Source organism: Bombina bombina, chromosome 5 (genome assembly GCF_027579735.1).
Source record: "Bombina bombina isolate aBomBom1 chromosome 5, aBomBom1.pri, whole genome shotgun sequence".
Lineage (NCBI taxonomy): Eukaryota > Metazoa > Chordata > Amphibia > Anura > Bombinatoridae > Bombina > Bombina bombina.
This window is the reverse complement of record NC_069503.1, coordinates 387,855,136-387,872,503: the sequence shown is the minus strand read 5'-3', so window position 1 is coordinate 387,872,503 and position 17,368 is coordinate 387,855,136.

Below are 17,368 nucleotides of genomic sequence, written 5' to 3'. Positions count from 1 at the left end.
CTCTGTCCGAATACAGTGTAGAAGGGATTCCATGTAATTTGATTATATGCTTGATGAATAAAGCTACTGTCTCTGATGCTGTAGGGAGTTTATGATAAGGTACGAAGTGTGCCATCTTAGTAAGATGATCTACAACAACTAGGATTGTTGTTTGTAAATTCGACACAGGTAGCTCTACGATAAAATCTAGACCAACATGTTGCCATGGTTTATCTGGAATGGGTAAAGGTATCAGAAGTCCAAACTGACTTTTATTTTCGTTTTTACAGGTGGTACAGATAACGCAACTACTTATGTGTTCCTTTATTGAGTCCTTTAAGCCAGGCCACCAGAATTTTCTTGTAATTTTTGTAAATTCGACACAGGTAGCTCTACGATAAAATCTAGACCAACATGTTGCCATGGTTTATCTGGAATGGGTAAAGTTATCAGAAGTCCAAACTGACTTTTATTTTCGTTTATACAGGTGGTGCAGATAACGCAACTACTTATGTGTTCCTTTATTGAGTCCTTTAAGCCAGGCCACCAGAATTTTCTTGTAATTTTTTCTGATGTGCGTCTCACTCCCTGATGTCCAGATAGAGGAGTATCATGGAACAAGTGAATCAATTGTTGTCTGAGACTGACTGGGACTGACTGTTGTTTGTAAATTCGACACAGGTAGCTCTACGATAAAATCTAGACCAACATGTTGCCATGATTTATCTGGAATGGGTAAAGGTATCAGAAGTCCAAACTGACTTTTATTTTCGTTTTTACAGGTGGTGCAGATAACGCAACTACTTATGTGTTCCTTTATTGAGTCCTTTAAGCCAGGCCACCAGAATTTTCTTGTAATTTTTTCTGATGTGCGTCTCACTCCCTGATGTCCAGATAGAGGAGTATCATGGAACAAGTGAATCAATTGTTGTCTGAGACTGACTGGGATATACAATTTATCATTGTGGTAGTAGAGGCCATTGGATTGTAGAGAGACCTGATCCTTTGGAAGAGTGGTATCAGTCTTCAGTGCCTCCATGATTTCTTTTGAATAGGATGATATAACTCCTAGAAAGCGTTCTGGTGGTATCATAGAATTTTGTGTTGGGGTTTCTGGGGGTTTGTCTTCTTTTCGTGACAAGGCATCTGCCTTGCCATTCTTGTTTGCTGGACGATAGATTATATTAAAGTTGAACCTGGAGAAGTACAGGCTCCATCTCACCTGTCTTGCAGAAAGGGTCTTGTTGGTTTGCAGATACTCCAGGTTTTTATGATCAGTGTAGATCACCACTGGATGGAGAGTGCCCTCGAGAAGATGCCTCCAATGTTCTAGAGATCTCTTTATTGCTAGGAGTTCTTTGTCACCAATGGGATAGTTTCTTTCAGCAGCTGACATGACTTTGGACAGGTAAGCTACTGGATGGAGTGGTGTGGCTGGTGTCTCTCATTGTGATAGGACTGCTCCGATGGCGTAATCCGAAGAATCCACCTCCAGAGTGTATGGTAGATCAGGATTGGGAAACTTCAAGATTGGAGCTGAAGTGAAACGGGACTTCAATTCTAGGAATGCATTGTTTGCTTGAGGATTCCAGCGGAATTGCATAGAACCAGTTAGTGTTGAGAGAGGTTTCGCAATTTTCGAAAAATTCTTAATAAATTTGCGATAATAATTGGCAAATCCTAAGAAACGTTTGAGCTCTTTTTTTGTTGTTGGTATTTTCCAATCAATGACTGTCTGCACTTTATTTTGTTCCATCTCAATTCCGGCAGGAGAAATATGATATCCTAAGAACGATATTTGTTTTGTGTGGAACACACATTTCTCCGGCTTAGCGTACAAGTGATGTGTACGTAAGCGGGAGAGGACCCACCGGACATGTTTAATATGCTCGGATATATTTTTTGAATAGATTAAGATGTCGTCTAGATATATGACGATACATATGTCTAAGAGATCTCTAAAAATATCGTTGATGAAAAATTGAAACGATGCTGGGGTATTGCAAAGCCCAAATGGCATCACAAGATTTTCGTAGAGGCCGTACCTGGTACGGAACGCGGTGAGCCATTCATCACCGTCTCTAATGCGGACCAAATTGTAGGCTCCTCGCAGATCAAGCTTTGTATAAATAGTAGCTTGATGCAATCTTTCTATAAGTTCGGGAATTAACGGGAGAGGGTACCTATTTTTAATTGTCCTCTTATTAAGTTCCCGATAGTCTATTATGGGACGTAGAGATGAATCTTTGTTTTTAACAAAAAAAATTCCTGCTCCAGCTGGAGAGGTGGAGGGACGTATGAAGCCCTTACGTAAGTTTTCATCCAGGTATGTTTTCAAGTAATCCAATTCTGGCTTACTTAGAGGGTACAAATGACCATATGGAACTACTGCTCCAGGCTGGAGATCTATCGGGCAGTCATAGACTCGATGTGGCGGTAGTGCCTCAGCCTCCTTTTTGCTGAATACGTCAATGAAATCGGAATATTCTTCAGGAAGTGTGAGTTTGTTTTCTTGAAGTTGTAGGAGCATACCCTGATGTGGATAGCAGGTGGTCATGCAATAACTGGATGAGAGATCGACCGACAGGTCCTTCCAATTAATTTGTGGCTGGTGTTGTTGCAGCCAACTTAGGCCTAAGATTATAAGGAACAAAGGTGACGGTATTATATCGAATGTGAGATATTCAGTATGCCCTGATGGTGTTTTTACCTGTAAAGGTATTGTCTGCTGTGTAATGGGACCTGTGGAGATATTGGTACCATCAATAAGGCGAATAGACACAGGTTGTTTCTTGCTCACAAAAGGAATTTTATTGACAGCTACAACATCTTTATCTATGTAATTTCCATAGGCTCCGCTGTCAACTATGGCATTAGTCGTCAGCCTGTTTTGGTCCCACTGTAAATGGAGAGAGAGATAACAGTAAGTGGAATTGCTCTGACAGGCATGTGCAGAGTGAATGTGATGGAACTTATTTTTTCTTGGTTTAAGAAGTACTGGACATTCTTTTACGGTGTGGCTGGGATTTGCACAGTACATACAGAGGTACTGTGTTCTCCTTCGGTTCCGTTCTTCCGAGGTAAGAGGACCTCTAATCACACCTATGTCCATAGGTTCGACTGTATTCCTGCTGGTAGTTGCTGGTTTAACATAAGTCGAGGGTTTAGATGAGCTTTCTGGGGTACCCCTCTCAGTTCTCCTTTCTCGCAACCTTCGATCTATTTGTATTGTTAGCTTCATTAATCCTTCCAAGGTATCGGGAAGCTCTACTCAGGCTAACTCATCCTTTATAGGATCTGAGAGTCCAAACCTGTATTGATTTTTTAGTGCGATGGCATTCCACTGCGAGTCGGTTGAATACAGTTTGAACTCTGTGATATACTCTTCAACCTGACGTCGGCCTTGTTTGAGGCTTCTCATATTGGATTCTGCAGATAACTGTAGGTTTGAATCAACGTAATGTTCATCCATGGTAGCGAGGAACTGAGTGAGGGTGGATAAGACAGGATCATTGGCCTCATACAGCATATCTGCCCACACCCTAGGTTCCCCTCGTAGGAATGATATCATAGTTAACACTTTGATTTTATCTGTACTATAGGTCTTTGGCTTCAATTGAAACAGCAGAGTGCAAGCATTTTTGAAATGTCTGTAATACTTGCGATTACCTGAGAAGGTATCAGGCAGCGACACTTGAGGTTCTACAATAGTCTCTGTAGTGGGTGGTTTTAGAGTGAGGGAGTCCCTAATTATTCCTCTTAAGGTCTGGTTCTCAACTTGAAGCTCCCTGAGTCCCTGTGAGAGCTGGTCCACTCTCTGGGATAGGTTATACACCACTTGTGGCAATTCTGCTGGGTCCATTTTTAAGGCTTGGTAATATGTGAGAATGGATCTGGATTCGTAGACCACAGCTGCAGAATTGTTTTGGAATAGTGGTGCTTGTTTCACTTCCTTAAGGAGTGCACCTATTGCTCAGGTGCACACAGGTTAAGAAGTGATTTAATAATAGGTGGTTAATACACAGGTCTGAATATTTGTCAGATGGTATAAACAACAGTTAGGGTAGAGGAAGATTGTAAGAATTTGGATTCCAAGCTAATACAAAGGAGATATGGTAGAAACAGGTTATGCAAACATAAAGCAAATCCAGCACAGTAGGGGTTACTGGAGAGAGTAAAGATTCAGAGCGCAGTTCCTCTCTCTGAGCACTCTGTGTGAATCTGCCTGCTTGCAATTGACAGCGAAGGCTGTGAGAGCGCAGCTCCTATGTCTGTGTACTCTGAGTGGAACTGCCTGTTAGCAATTGTCAGTGTGAAGGCTGTGAGAGCACAGCTCCTATGTCTGTGTACTCTGAGTGGAACTGCCTGTTAGCAATTGTCAGCGTGAAGGCTGTGAGAGCGCAGCTCCTATCTCTGTGTACACTGTGTGAAACTGCCTGTTAGCACTTGCCTGTGTAAAGGCGGTGAGGTCAGCTGCAGAGTCTGTTGCAGGGAGAGGTGTAACAGCTGAACATCCAATGTAGAGAGCTGCATCAAGGATAATTAAATTCTCCTTGTAAAGGTATATTAACTTAGAACAGGATACCTTAGACACTGAGGCACAGTGTAATTTGTAGAATAGGACGTCCTATATTTGTAATCCAAATTAGGTAGATAGAAGCAATCAAAGTTACTCCAGATACACAGCGTGCAATTCAATAGCAAAACAAATTACCAAGGTGTGCTGGTGCTGAAATAGGGAGAAGGGGTGGAGTTACTAGGTGACTGGAAGATTAACCCTTACACCCCCTAACCCACCTGATAGCCCACCACAATTAACTCCCTACACTATTAACCCCTGAAACCATCACCGAAATTTAACCCCTAAACTGCCACATAGCCCACCACAAAGTACCCCCTAACCTCCAGCTAACCCCCCCCCAACACAAATATCCTAACACCCCCTAAATTAAAAAAAACTAATAATATAGAGCCCTGAGCTCAGTACATATGATAACAGTATAAACGCACCCCATAAGTGTTTTACTCTAAGGCGGGAAGTAGCAAGTTAGTACATTTTAAATATATATCCGCTAGGTAGTTGATATTTACTTGCAGAAAAGAGAATCATTGGTGATCTATTCATAATATCTGTAAGGAGCATAAATTGTGAGTGTTACTTAATTTCTCAAATGTATAGTTGTCATATACTCTAACACTCAAAATCATGGCCAACAAAGCATTTTAGCATATGGTGTATGTAAGAATCACAGACTAACAAATATGATTTGTGAGTAAGTATATCAGTATGATTACTTCAATTACACAAAGATATAACTAAAGGCAGTTAACCCACTCCTGAGGTTCTCCTCGAGAGATCAGAGTCTATAGTAGTCACAAGCTGTATTACAGCTGGGCTCCGCTTGCAAAACAATCCTGTAGGAGTCTCCATTCATATGGTATTGCTGATGATGCATATTTTACTTTTCGTTCTTGTAGCTGCTGTCTGAGAGCCCACCAGTCGAGCGTGTAATAAATGTAATGGAGGTCATAGTCCACAGGAACCAGGGCCAGTGTAGAGCCAGACATCACTCCCACCGCGATCGGCCACCTCGCTGCAAGTACCGATGCCACCGCTCCATGATCATGAGGTATTATTAGGGTTCCCTTACATGTCCTGATGACCATCGCTGGGGCAGATTTATAGCATGTTTGATCCTTTGTCTCTGCCGTCTCCCTTTGTATTGGGAGATAATCCGTTTTGGTCAAGTATTCTGGTATAGCTGTGTTCCTAGGTAGCTCACTATTTAGCAGAGACTGTCTCTCTCTCTGATCCACTACGCTGTGTGCGTTTCCCCATTCAGTATTCAGCTGATGTGTTAGGCACCGAAAATGGTAATCTAACAGGTCTGCTAGCGTAGCTATTAGAGCGTCGCTGCTAAGCGCCATTATGTCTTGACTCTACTTTGTTGATCAAAATGCCTTTGTTTATACTTGATTGCTTCAAATAGATTCTTAGGCAATATTAGTGCACTCACGCACTAAGCGACAGCGGCAAGTCAAGGGTATCCCACGGGGGGTTAGAAATTAGGCTGCAACCTAAGAGTTAGCTCCAGATTGTTGAAGCAGGCAGCAATCCCCAATGAAAAGACATCCTTTGGGAGAAGAACCTATCTTGCAAAACAATCCTGTAGGAGCATGGCAGGAACAGTTTGTGTGTCGTAACTGTCTAACAGCTAGATTACAAGTTTTGAGCGCTATAGGGAAATTAATGACCGCCACAAAAGCGGCTGTATTTAACCTCCCTATAGCGCTGCTATTACAGGTTTTGCAGGCGATATGGCTACATTGATCTCCATTCCTCACCCAAATACAAGCGGTGTTTTGACGTGCTTGTGCACGATTTCCCCATAGACATCAATGGGGAGAGTCGGCTAAAAAAAAGCCTAACACCTGCGATCATGGTAACAAAAGCTCCATAACGCAGCCTTATTGATGTCTATGGGGAAAGAAAAAGTTACATTTAAACCTAAGACCCTAACATAAAAAACACGTCTGAAGACCACTAATCCGCTGCCCCTAACATTGCCGCCATCTACATTACAGTTATTAACCCCTAATCTGCCACCCCCGATATCGCCATCACCTACATACAGTTATTAACCCCTAATCTGCTGCCTATAACATCGCCACCACCTAAATAAAACTATTAACCCCTAATATGCCGCTCCCGATATCGCCGCCACCTACATTACAGTTATTAACCCCTAATCTGCCACCCTCAACGCCGCCGCCACTATACTAAAGTTATTAACCCCTAAACCTCTGGCCTCCCACATCACTAACACTAAATAAAATATTAACCCCTAAACCTAACCCTAACGTAACCCTAAGCATAACCTTAACCCTAAGCTTAAGTCTAACCCTAACCCCCTCTAACTTAAATATAATTAAAATAAATCTAAATTAAACTTACAATTATTACCTAAATAATTCCTATTTAAAACTAAATACCTGTAAAAAAAAACTAAGCTAGCTACAATATAACATAGATATATTGTATCTATCTTAGGTTTTATTTTTATTTCACAGGTAAGTTTGTATTTATTTTCACTAGGTAGACTAGTTAGTAAATAGTTATTAACTATGTACTAGCTACATAGTCAAAATAAATACAAATGTACCTGTAAAATAAAACCTAACCTGCCTTACACTAAAACCTAACATTACAATAAATTAAATTAAATTAATAAAATACAATTATCTAAATTACAAAAAAATAAACACTAAATTACACAATATAAAAAATGAAATGATCTAATAGGCCTATCAAAATAAAAAAGCCCACCCAAAATAAAAAAAAAACCCTAGCCTACACTAAACTGCCAATGGCTCTTAAAAGGGCCTTTTGCGGGGCATTGCCCCAAAGAAATCAGCTCTTTTACCTGTAAAAGAAAATACAAACACCCCCGAACAGTAAAACCCACCACCCACCCAACTAAACCCCCCAAATAAAAACCTATCTAAATAAACCTAAGCTAACCATTGCCCTGAAAAGGGCATTTGTATGGGCATTGCCCTTAAAAGGGCATTTAGCTCTTTTACATTGCCAAAACCCTTAGCTAAAAATAAAACCCACCCAATAAACCCTTAAAAAAAAACTAACACTAACCCCCGACGATCCACTTACAGTTTTCGAAGACCGGACATCTATCCTCATCCAGGCGGCAGAAGTCTTCATCCAAGCGGGCAGAAGTCCTCATCGAAGCCGGCAGAAGTCTTCATCCATGCGGGGAGAAGTCTTCATCCAGGCGGCATCTTCTATCTTCATCAATCTGGCGCGGAGCGGATCCATCTTCAAGACAACCGGCGTGGAGCATCCTCTTCTTCCGATTGCTGCTGAAGAATTAAGTTTCCCTTTAGGTGACGTCATCCAAGACGGCGCCCCTTACATTCCGATTGGCTGATAGAATTATATTAGTCAATAGAAATTAAAGGTGAAAAAATCCTATTGGCTGTTGCAATCATCCAATAGGCCCCCACTGTACTAAAGTTATTAAGCCCTACACCTCCGCCACTATAATAAACCTATTAACCCCTAAACCGCAAGCCCCCAAAACAAAATATTCTAAAGTATACTATTAACCCCTAAACCAAAAGCCCCCCACATCGCAATAAACTAAATTAAACTAGTAACCTCTAAACCTAACGCCCCCCCCCCCCTAACTTTATATTAAAATTACAATTTCCCTATCTTAAATTAAATTAAAACTTACCTGTCAAATTAAAAAAACTAAGTTTAAACTAACAATTAAACTAATATAATTATTAAACTGAATTTAACCTAACTACCAATTAAATAAAACTAAACTACACATTAAAAAAATCACTAACACTACTCTTAAAATTGCAAAGTATCTAATTACAAAAAATAACAAACACTAAATTACGAAAAATAACAAACGAAATTATCCAAAAAGAATTAGACCTAATCTAATAGCCCTATCAAAATAAAAAAGCCCACCCTAAATAAAAAAAAACCCTAGCCTACAATAAACTACGAATAGCCCTTAAAACGGCCTTTTGTAGGGCATTGCCCTAAGTTAAACAGCTATTTTACCTGTAAAAAAATACAAAGACCCCCCAAGAGTAAAACCCACCATCCAACCAACCCCCCAAAATAAAAAAAACTAACTTTAATAAAAACCTAAGCTACCCATTGCCCTGAAAAGGGCATTTGTATGGGCCTCTTCTATCTTCATCCAGGCGACATCTTTTATCTTGATCCTGGCGGTGCGGAGCGGGTCTATCCTGAAGACATCCGGCGCGGAACATCGTCTTCATACAGCCGCCGCCGTAAACTGAATCTTCAATGCAAGGGAGCCGTTTCAAAATGGTGTCCCTTGCATTCCTATTGGCTGAAAAATTGTAATCAGCCAATAGGAATTAGAGCTGCTAAAATCCTATTGGCTGTTTAAATCAGCCAATAGGATTATAGCAGCTCTTATTCTATTGGCTGGTTCATCATCCATTTTTTTTTTGTAGCAAAAGAGCTGTTAACTTTAGGGCAATGCCCTACAAAAGGCCCTTTTAATAGCCCAAAAAGGCCCTTTTAAGGGCACTTGGTAGTTTATTATAAATTAGGGTTTTTTCTTTTGGGGTGTTTTTTTTTCTTTAAAGGGTATTAGAATAGGAATAATTTTTAAAGTTTTGTATAATTTCGTTATTGTTATTGTTGTTATTTTTTTCTAATTTTAGTGTTTTTTTATTTTTTTGTAATATTAGGTTTTAGTGTAAGGTAGCTTTAGTTTTATTTCACAGGTAAATTTGTATTTATTTTAACTAGGTAGCTAGTGAATAGTTAATAACTATTTACTAACTAGTCTACCTAGTTAAAATAAATACAGACCTGTGAAATAAAAAAAACATAAGCTAGCTACGATATAACTATTAGTTATATTGTAGCTGGCTTAGGTTTTACTTTACAGGTAAGTTTGTATTTAGTTTTAAATAGGAATTATTTAGTTAAAAATTGTAAGTTTAAGTTAGCTCTATTTTAATTATGTTAAAGTTAGGGGGTGTTAGGGTTAGGGTTTCGTTAGGGTTAGGTTTAGGGGTTAATATAGTTTAATTTAGGTTGTTGCGATAGTTTTATTTAGGTGGCGGCTATATCAGGAGCAGCAGATTAGGGGTTAAAAACTGTAGGTAGGTGGTGACGATGTCGTTGGGGGCAGATTAGGGGTTAATAACTTTATGTAGGTGTCCGCGATGTTGGGTGCAGCAGATTAGGGGTGTTTAGACATGGGGCTTTTGTTAGGGTGCTAGGTTTAAACATTAGGTTTTTTTCCCCATAGACATCAATGGGGCTGCATTACGGAGCTTTTCTTTCCTCGATCGCAGGTGTTAGACTTTTTTCTGACCTGCTCTCCCCATTGAAGTCTATGGGGGAAGCGTGCTTGAGCACGTCAAAACGGCGCTTGAATTTTGTGTGGTATGGAGCTTAAAAGCACCATCTTGTAATGGCTGCGCTATAGGGGGTTAAATAACGCAACTTTTGTTGCGTTCCTTAATTTCCCTATAGCGCGCATAACTTGTAACCTAGCTGTTATTTAATAATGCGGCTATATCTGTAACAATTGGCTATATTTTTCCATATAAGAAGTATTAAGTCTGGAGAAATTACTTCACATAACCACATTAAATATATATAGATACAGTCGTATGCTAAAGTTTAGGCACCCCTGACAATTTCCATTATATTCATTTATAAATAATTGGGTGTTTGGATCAGCAATTTCATTTTGATCTATCAAATAACTGAAGGACACTAATATTTCAGTAGTGAAATGAGGTTTATTGGATTAACAGAAAATGTGCAATATGCATCAAACCGAAATTAGACAGGTGCATAAATTTGGACACCCCAACAGAAATATTGCATCAATATTTATTAGAGCCTCCTTTAGCAGGAATAACAGCCTCTAGACACTTCCTATAGCCTGTAATGAGTGTCTGGATGAAGGTATTTTGGACCATTCCTCCTTGCAAAACATCTCCAGTTCAGTTAGGTTTGATGGTTGCCGAGCATGGAAAGCCCGCTTCAAATCACCCCACAGATTTTCAATGATATTCAGGTCTGGGGACTGGGATGGCCATTCCAGAACATTGTACTTGTTCCTCTGCATAAATGCCAGATAGATTTTGAGCAGTGTTTTGTGTTGTTGTCTTGTTAAAATATCCAGCCTCAGGGTAACTTCAACTTTGTGACTGATTCCTCAACATTATTCTCAAGTATCTGCTGATATTGAGTGGAATCCATGCGACCCTCAACTTTAACAAGATTCCCAGTACCGGCACTGGCCACACAGCCCCACATCATGATGGAACATCCACCAAATTTTACTGTGGGTAGCAAGTGTTTGTCTTGGAACGCTGTGTTCTTTTGCCGCCATGTATAACGCCCCTTGTTATAACCAAATAACTCAATCTTTGTTTCATCAGTCCACATGACCTTCTTCCAAAATGAAGCTGGCTTGTCCAAATGTGCGTTTGTATACCTCAAGCGACTCTGTTTGTGGTGTGTGTGCAGAAAAGGCTTCTTCTGCATCACTCTCCCATAATCTGAATTGTTGAACGATGCACAGTGACACCATCTGCAGCAAGATGATGGTGTAGGTCTTTGGAGGTGGTCTGTAGCCTGTTTTTGACCGTTCTCACCATCCTTTGCCTTTGCCTCTCTGATATTTTACTTCTGGCCTTAACAAGAACTGTGTCTGTGGTCTTCCATTTCCTCTCTATGTTCCTCACAGTGGACACTGACAGCTTAAATCTCTGCTATAGCTTTTTGTAGCCTTCCCCTACACCATAATGTTGAACAATCTTTGTTTTCAGGTCATTTGAGAGTTGTTTTGAGGCTCCCATGTTGCCACTCTTCAGAGGAGAGTCAAAGAGAACAACAACTTGCAATTGGCCACCTTAAATACCTTTTCTAATGATTGGATGCACCTGTCTATGAAGTTCAAGGCTTAAAGGGACACTAAACCCAAAATGTGTATTTCATGATTTAGAAAGAGAATACAAATTTAAACAACTTTCCAATTTACTTCTATTGTATATTTTGCTTCATTTTTTAGATATGAAGAAAAAGCAATGCACATGGGTGAGCCAATCAAGAGGCTTCTAAGTGCAGCAACCAATCAGCAGCTACTGAGCCTATCTAGATATGCTTTTCAGCAAAGAATATCAAGAGAATAAAACAAATTAGATAATAGAAGCAAATTAGAAAGTTGTTTAAAATTGCATGCTCTTTCTATATCATGAAAGAAAAAAAATGGGTTTCATGTCCCTTTAATGGGCTCACCAAACCAATTGTGTGTTCCAATTAATCAGTGCTAGGTAGTTACAGGTATTCAAATCAACAAAATGACAAGGGTGCCCAAATGTATGCACCTGTTTAATTTTGTTTTGATGCATATTGCACATGTTTTGTTAATCCAATAAACCTCATTTTACTACTGAAATATTACTGTGTCCTTGAGTTATTTGATAGATCAAAATGAAATTGCTGATCCAAACACCCAATTATTTATAAATGAAAATCATGGAAATTGATGCCTACACCTTTGCAAACGACTGTATACATATATATATATATATATATATATATATATATATATATATATATATATATATATAAAGTTTAATAGTTTATAGTTATCAATTTAATTTGAGGGTAATAGTCACGTGCCATGGTGGCACTATATGAAAGTGCTAACCTAAAAACTCGGAGATGCAGGTTGGAATCTAACTCCTTTATTCATAGTGGAGGTTATAGAAATATATTTTTAACATATTCTTTATATTTTTAGATAATATTACTATATCATTAATGTTTGGCTACAAGTGCTGCGGTAGCACCAAGTGAAATCACTAACCTGAGAACCAGAGGCTCTGGGTTTGAATACAATTTTTTAATTTTTGAAATTTAGATATACTTACCGTATTTTTCGCTCCATAAGACGCACTTTTTCCCCCCTCAAAAGTAAGGGAAAATGTCTGTGCGTCTTATGGAACGAATGCAGGCCCTGCGCTTGATCTAGGGCGGCAAATTTTGGGAGGCGGCACTTTTTGGAGGCAGTCATCGCGCTTAAAACAGATGGAAAAAACTGTCCACAGCGCGCTAATGCATGAGGCTAGGATGCTTGAGTCGGCAGCATATGGAGTGAGACAGTGAGTGAGTACCGTAGTTTATTGAACAGACCCACACACTCTATTTGGGAACTTTATTGCTGGCATTAGCTTTTATTTTTATACCGCCATACTGCCCAGCAAACTACTGGCTCCATTTATAATTCTGCATGCTGGTAAGGTAACTGTAGATGCTTGCTATGCAGAAGCTACTGGTATATAGTTTCAATATATAGACGCTTGGCCAGGGGTTTAATTGCATGCACAGTAGCGCCTCTCTCTCTCCTGCTTGTGTGTCCGCTTCAATTGATGTTTATGGGTTATTATGGCTATGCAAAATCATCACGAGAAATAGAGCCGGTGTCAGATAAGACTTATCTGACACCGGCTCTATTTCTCGTGATGATTTTGCATAGCCATAATAACCCATAAACATCAATTGAAGCGGACACACAAGCAGGAGAGAGAGAGAGGCGCTACTGTGCATGCAATTAAACCCCTGGCCAAGCGTCTATATATTGAAAATATATACCGGTAGCTTCTGCATAGCAAGCATCTACAGTTACAATCAATTGTAAGCCGCAGATAATGGATTGCAGTCAGAAGGCTCCCGGTCCCGCCTCCAGCAAACGGAAGAAGTGAGAAACTACGGTATATAAAGTTAAAATGAAGCGTTTGAATAAACGTCACATTTTTAACTTTATATCACCAGTGACCAGGCGCAGGGTGAGGGTCCCATCTTGCTGGCTGCAGTCCTTCCCCTCAGCATTCTCTGCCTACTGGACTGGTAGTGTGACACTGTGCCTACTATCGGCACAGCGCGGGAAAAAGAGCCGGTCAGTGTAAACTGTAAGCCGCAGCAGTGCACCACCATAAGAAAAAAATGAGTGGCTCCCGGTCCCGCCTCCAGCAAAGGGAAGAAACTACCGGTATATAAAGTTAAAAGGAAGCGTTTATTCAAGTACAGACTGTACTTGAATAAACGCTTCTTTTTAACTTTATATACGGTAGTTTGATGATTCTTCTTCCCTTTGCTGGAGGCGGGACCAGGAGCCACTCATTTTTTTCCTATGGTGGTGCACTGCTGCGGCTTACAGTTTGATATCAGTACACTGATCTGAGACTGGCTCTTTTTCTCGTGCTGTGCCAATAGGCACAGTGTCACACTACCTGTCCAGTAAACAGAGAATGCTGAGGGGAAGCAGGACTGCAGCAAGATGGGACCCTTACTCTTTCTCTTTATTAGTAATTTAAAATATGCTGTGTCCCTGCACTGGTTATTGTATTTATCTCTCCTTCCCTTCTCTACCTGGCTCCTTCCTCTCCCTCCTTCCTTCCTTCCTCTCCCTCCCTCCTTCCTCTCCCTCCCTCCTTCCTTCCTCTCCCTCCTTCCTTCCTCTCCCTCCCTCCTTCCTATCCCTCCTTCCTCTCCCTCCCTCCTTCCTTCCTCTCCCTCCCTCCTTACTCTCCCTCCATCCTTCCTTCCTCTCCCTCCCTCCCTCCTTCCTTCCTCTTCCTCCCTCCCTCCTTCCTCCCTCCCTCCTTCCTTCCTCTCCCTCCCTCCTTCCTTCCTCTCCCTCCTTCATTCCTTCCTCTCTCTCCCTCCCTCCTTCCTTCCTCTCCCTCCTTCCTCTCCCTCCCTCCTTTCTCCCTCCCTCCTCTCCCTCCTTCCTCTCCCTCCCTCCTTCCTCTCCCTCCCTCCTTCCTCTCCCTCTCTCCCTCCCTCCTCTCTCCCTCCCTCCTCTCTCCCTCCCTCCTCTCTCCCTCCCTCCTCTCTCCCTCCTCTCTCTCTCCTCTCTCCCTCCTCTCTCCCTCCCTCCTCTCTCCCTCCCTCCTCTCTCCCTCCCTCCTCTCTCCCTCCCTCCCTCCTCTCTCCCTCCCTCCTCTCTCCCTCCCTCCCTCCTCTCTCCCTCCCTCCTCTCTCCCTCCCCTCTCCCTCCTTCCTCTCCCTCCCTCCTTCCTCTCCCTCACCCTCCCTCTCTCTCCCTCCTCTCTTCTCTCTCCCTCCTCTCTTCTCTCTCCATCCTCTCTTCTCTCTCCCTCCTCTCTTCTCTCTCGCTCCTCTCTTCTCTCCCTCCCTCCTTCCCTCTTCTCACTCCTCTCCCTCCTTCCCTTCCTTCTCTTTCTCCCTTCCTTATCTCCCTCCCTTATCTCCCTCCCCAACAGAATCTTAAATGCCTAGGGCAGCACAAAACCTAAATACGCCCCTGGTTAGGGTTAAGGGTTAGGGTTTAGGGTTATTAGGGATAGGGGTTTAGGGTTAGGGTTTAGGGTTAGCCCCCTCACCTTGGCACATCAGGCATCAGGAAAAAGAAATTATATATTTTTTTTCTTGTTTTCCTCCTCTAAAAACTAGGTGCGTCTTATGGTCAGGTGCGTCTTATGGAGCGAAAAATACGGTATATATTCTAATTTTGTTGTGCTCACATTTTTAAACATATTGATTTCCCTGTAGGCATATCTGTTTTTTGTATATATCGGTGCTCTCTTTTGGTTTTGTGGGTTTTTTACAGTTTCATACATTGTTTAAACTGTATTCCCATTAATTTATATTTATCATTAGAAGTCCATCTGTGGATTAGTATTTGAAAGAGTTATTGTATTATGCTTTGATGTGTTTCATGAAAACATTTTTTAACCCTTACACTTTGCTTAAGGTCTCAAGTCACGCTAATTATTCTAGAGGTTCAGCTTTCACTTATCTACAACATTCAACTTGTAATATGAGTGATATAGCTTTTACTTGATGTAATTTGGCTCTGAGTCTGTAATGGAGCATGTTGAAAATAAAAACAGCTGTATTCCTTCCTCAGAGGGGGAATAAAGAAGATATTGTGCTATCTCAGCTACTCTGCTTCGATAGATTATAGGACAATCTCCTCTGATTTGAAGATCTATTCTTATAAGCCTGTTTCTAACGTGATTTATGAGTTGCTGCTCTATGTTGATACATAACATTTTAAACATATATAGCATTTTATATATTTGGGATATATCTTATTATTTTTCTTTACAAAACGGCAAAAAGTTTTCTTTCTGGAAAATAATTAAAATTCTTTAGATTTTTCTATTTATTTAAGGATAATACAAATGTTAAAGATAACAAGAGGATAAACAGGTCACTTTTTCTGTTTTTGGATCAGTAATATAAAATAATGTAATATCCTTTTTTATGCAGTAGTTATGTGTGTGCTACGGCATCCTTCTTGCTGCCATTATGAGATTATATATAGACTACTATACTGACAAGACACCACCTTGCCTCATGTATTTCTTCTCATAACTGATTAAGATTCTCTAAAATTCTCTAATCTGGCAAAATTCCTTTTCTGCCTCCATTGATGCCTCTGCATATGTTTCCTCCATGAGCCTGGGGTGGTGAACTTACCCTGGCTCACTGCTCATGTACTGACCATCCCTGATCTGGATACATTAGGTTGTGAAGCAGTGTTGGCAATCCACCATACCGCTACTTAATCATCTCTCCCACTAGGCAACATGAAATATTCACTCCTATCCATTCGCTCTTTATCTCTCCTCTTTGTTCCTTCTCTCTCATTGATGCCACAGAGTACCCAGTTTATCATTCTTAAGTCACTCATCTCAACCTACTTTATAACAATATCTATTAAAATATATACAATTCTAAAATAAAATATGTTTACATTTTTAAAAAGTGTAGTCTGTAGAAGTGGGTTAAAGAATAGGTGCATAGTGTATACAAATGGATTAATCTGGCTAAGGGGATAAGTGGGTCAGTGTATAACATTGTTACAAACATTGCTGCAAACACTTCTGCCATATAGTGCTCACATCACATGCACACTCCTGAGTATGTTGAGGTGGAAAGGAGATACGTTTCAATCAAAGATTTTTTAAAAAAAAAAAACATTTTAACTGCCATGTCCCTTTAAATGAACCACAGGACTGGGAGAACAATAACAAACCATTAATGGGAGAAAGGACTTCCGGTGGGAGGAGCGTGAGACAAGACACGCACGCTCTGAGCTCTGTGTACCGAGCTCTAACGTTACATCTCCCCAGCTCTGAGCTTCTGTTGGCGGTCTGACACGAGAGATCGCCTTGGGAAGAGAAAGCCTAGGCGGAGCAGATAGGAGGTCCCAAGTTACCACCATGGTCGGGTGGTACCGACAATAGCCATACTATTTGACAGCAAAGACCAGCAGAGACGGTCTCTCAGAGGAGATACACTGCAAGCAGCAAGGCTAAAGTGGAATGCTTTAAGAGCCGATACAAAGCTGGGAGCCGATATACAGCGGGTAGCTGGTAAAATAGAAGAAAAGCTGAGACACGGCAAAGCTGCAAAGAGTGACATGCTGAGGTGACTGAGGCGGGCAAGTTTGGGAGGTGTCCTGAGCAGGCCGGCCCCCCCCCCCCCTAACGGCAAGTGTGGCGCTGTGGTGCAGCGGTAAGCAGCCAAATCTGGAGAGAGAGCTACCGAAGGACTATCGATAAACGCAAGTATAAGCCTGTGCACGGCGCAGAACTCTATATTTCTTTTTTGCTGCCGGGGTCAGTAGAGGTAGCCAGATACTTGTGGGAGAAAAAAACTTGGAACCATCTCAACAAACTTGCCCTGATAAGAAAGTCCAGAGGACATGTGTTCTAAGAAGGGATAATAATCTCAAAAAAGAAGGGAAAATTGTTTATTGGTGGCCCCAAGTGACGTTAAGCAATATCTTTAAATCATAAGTGGAAAACA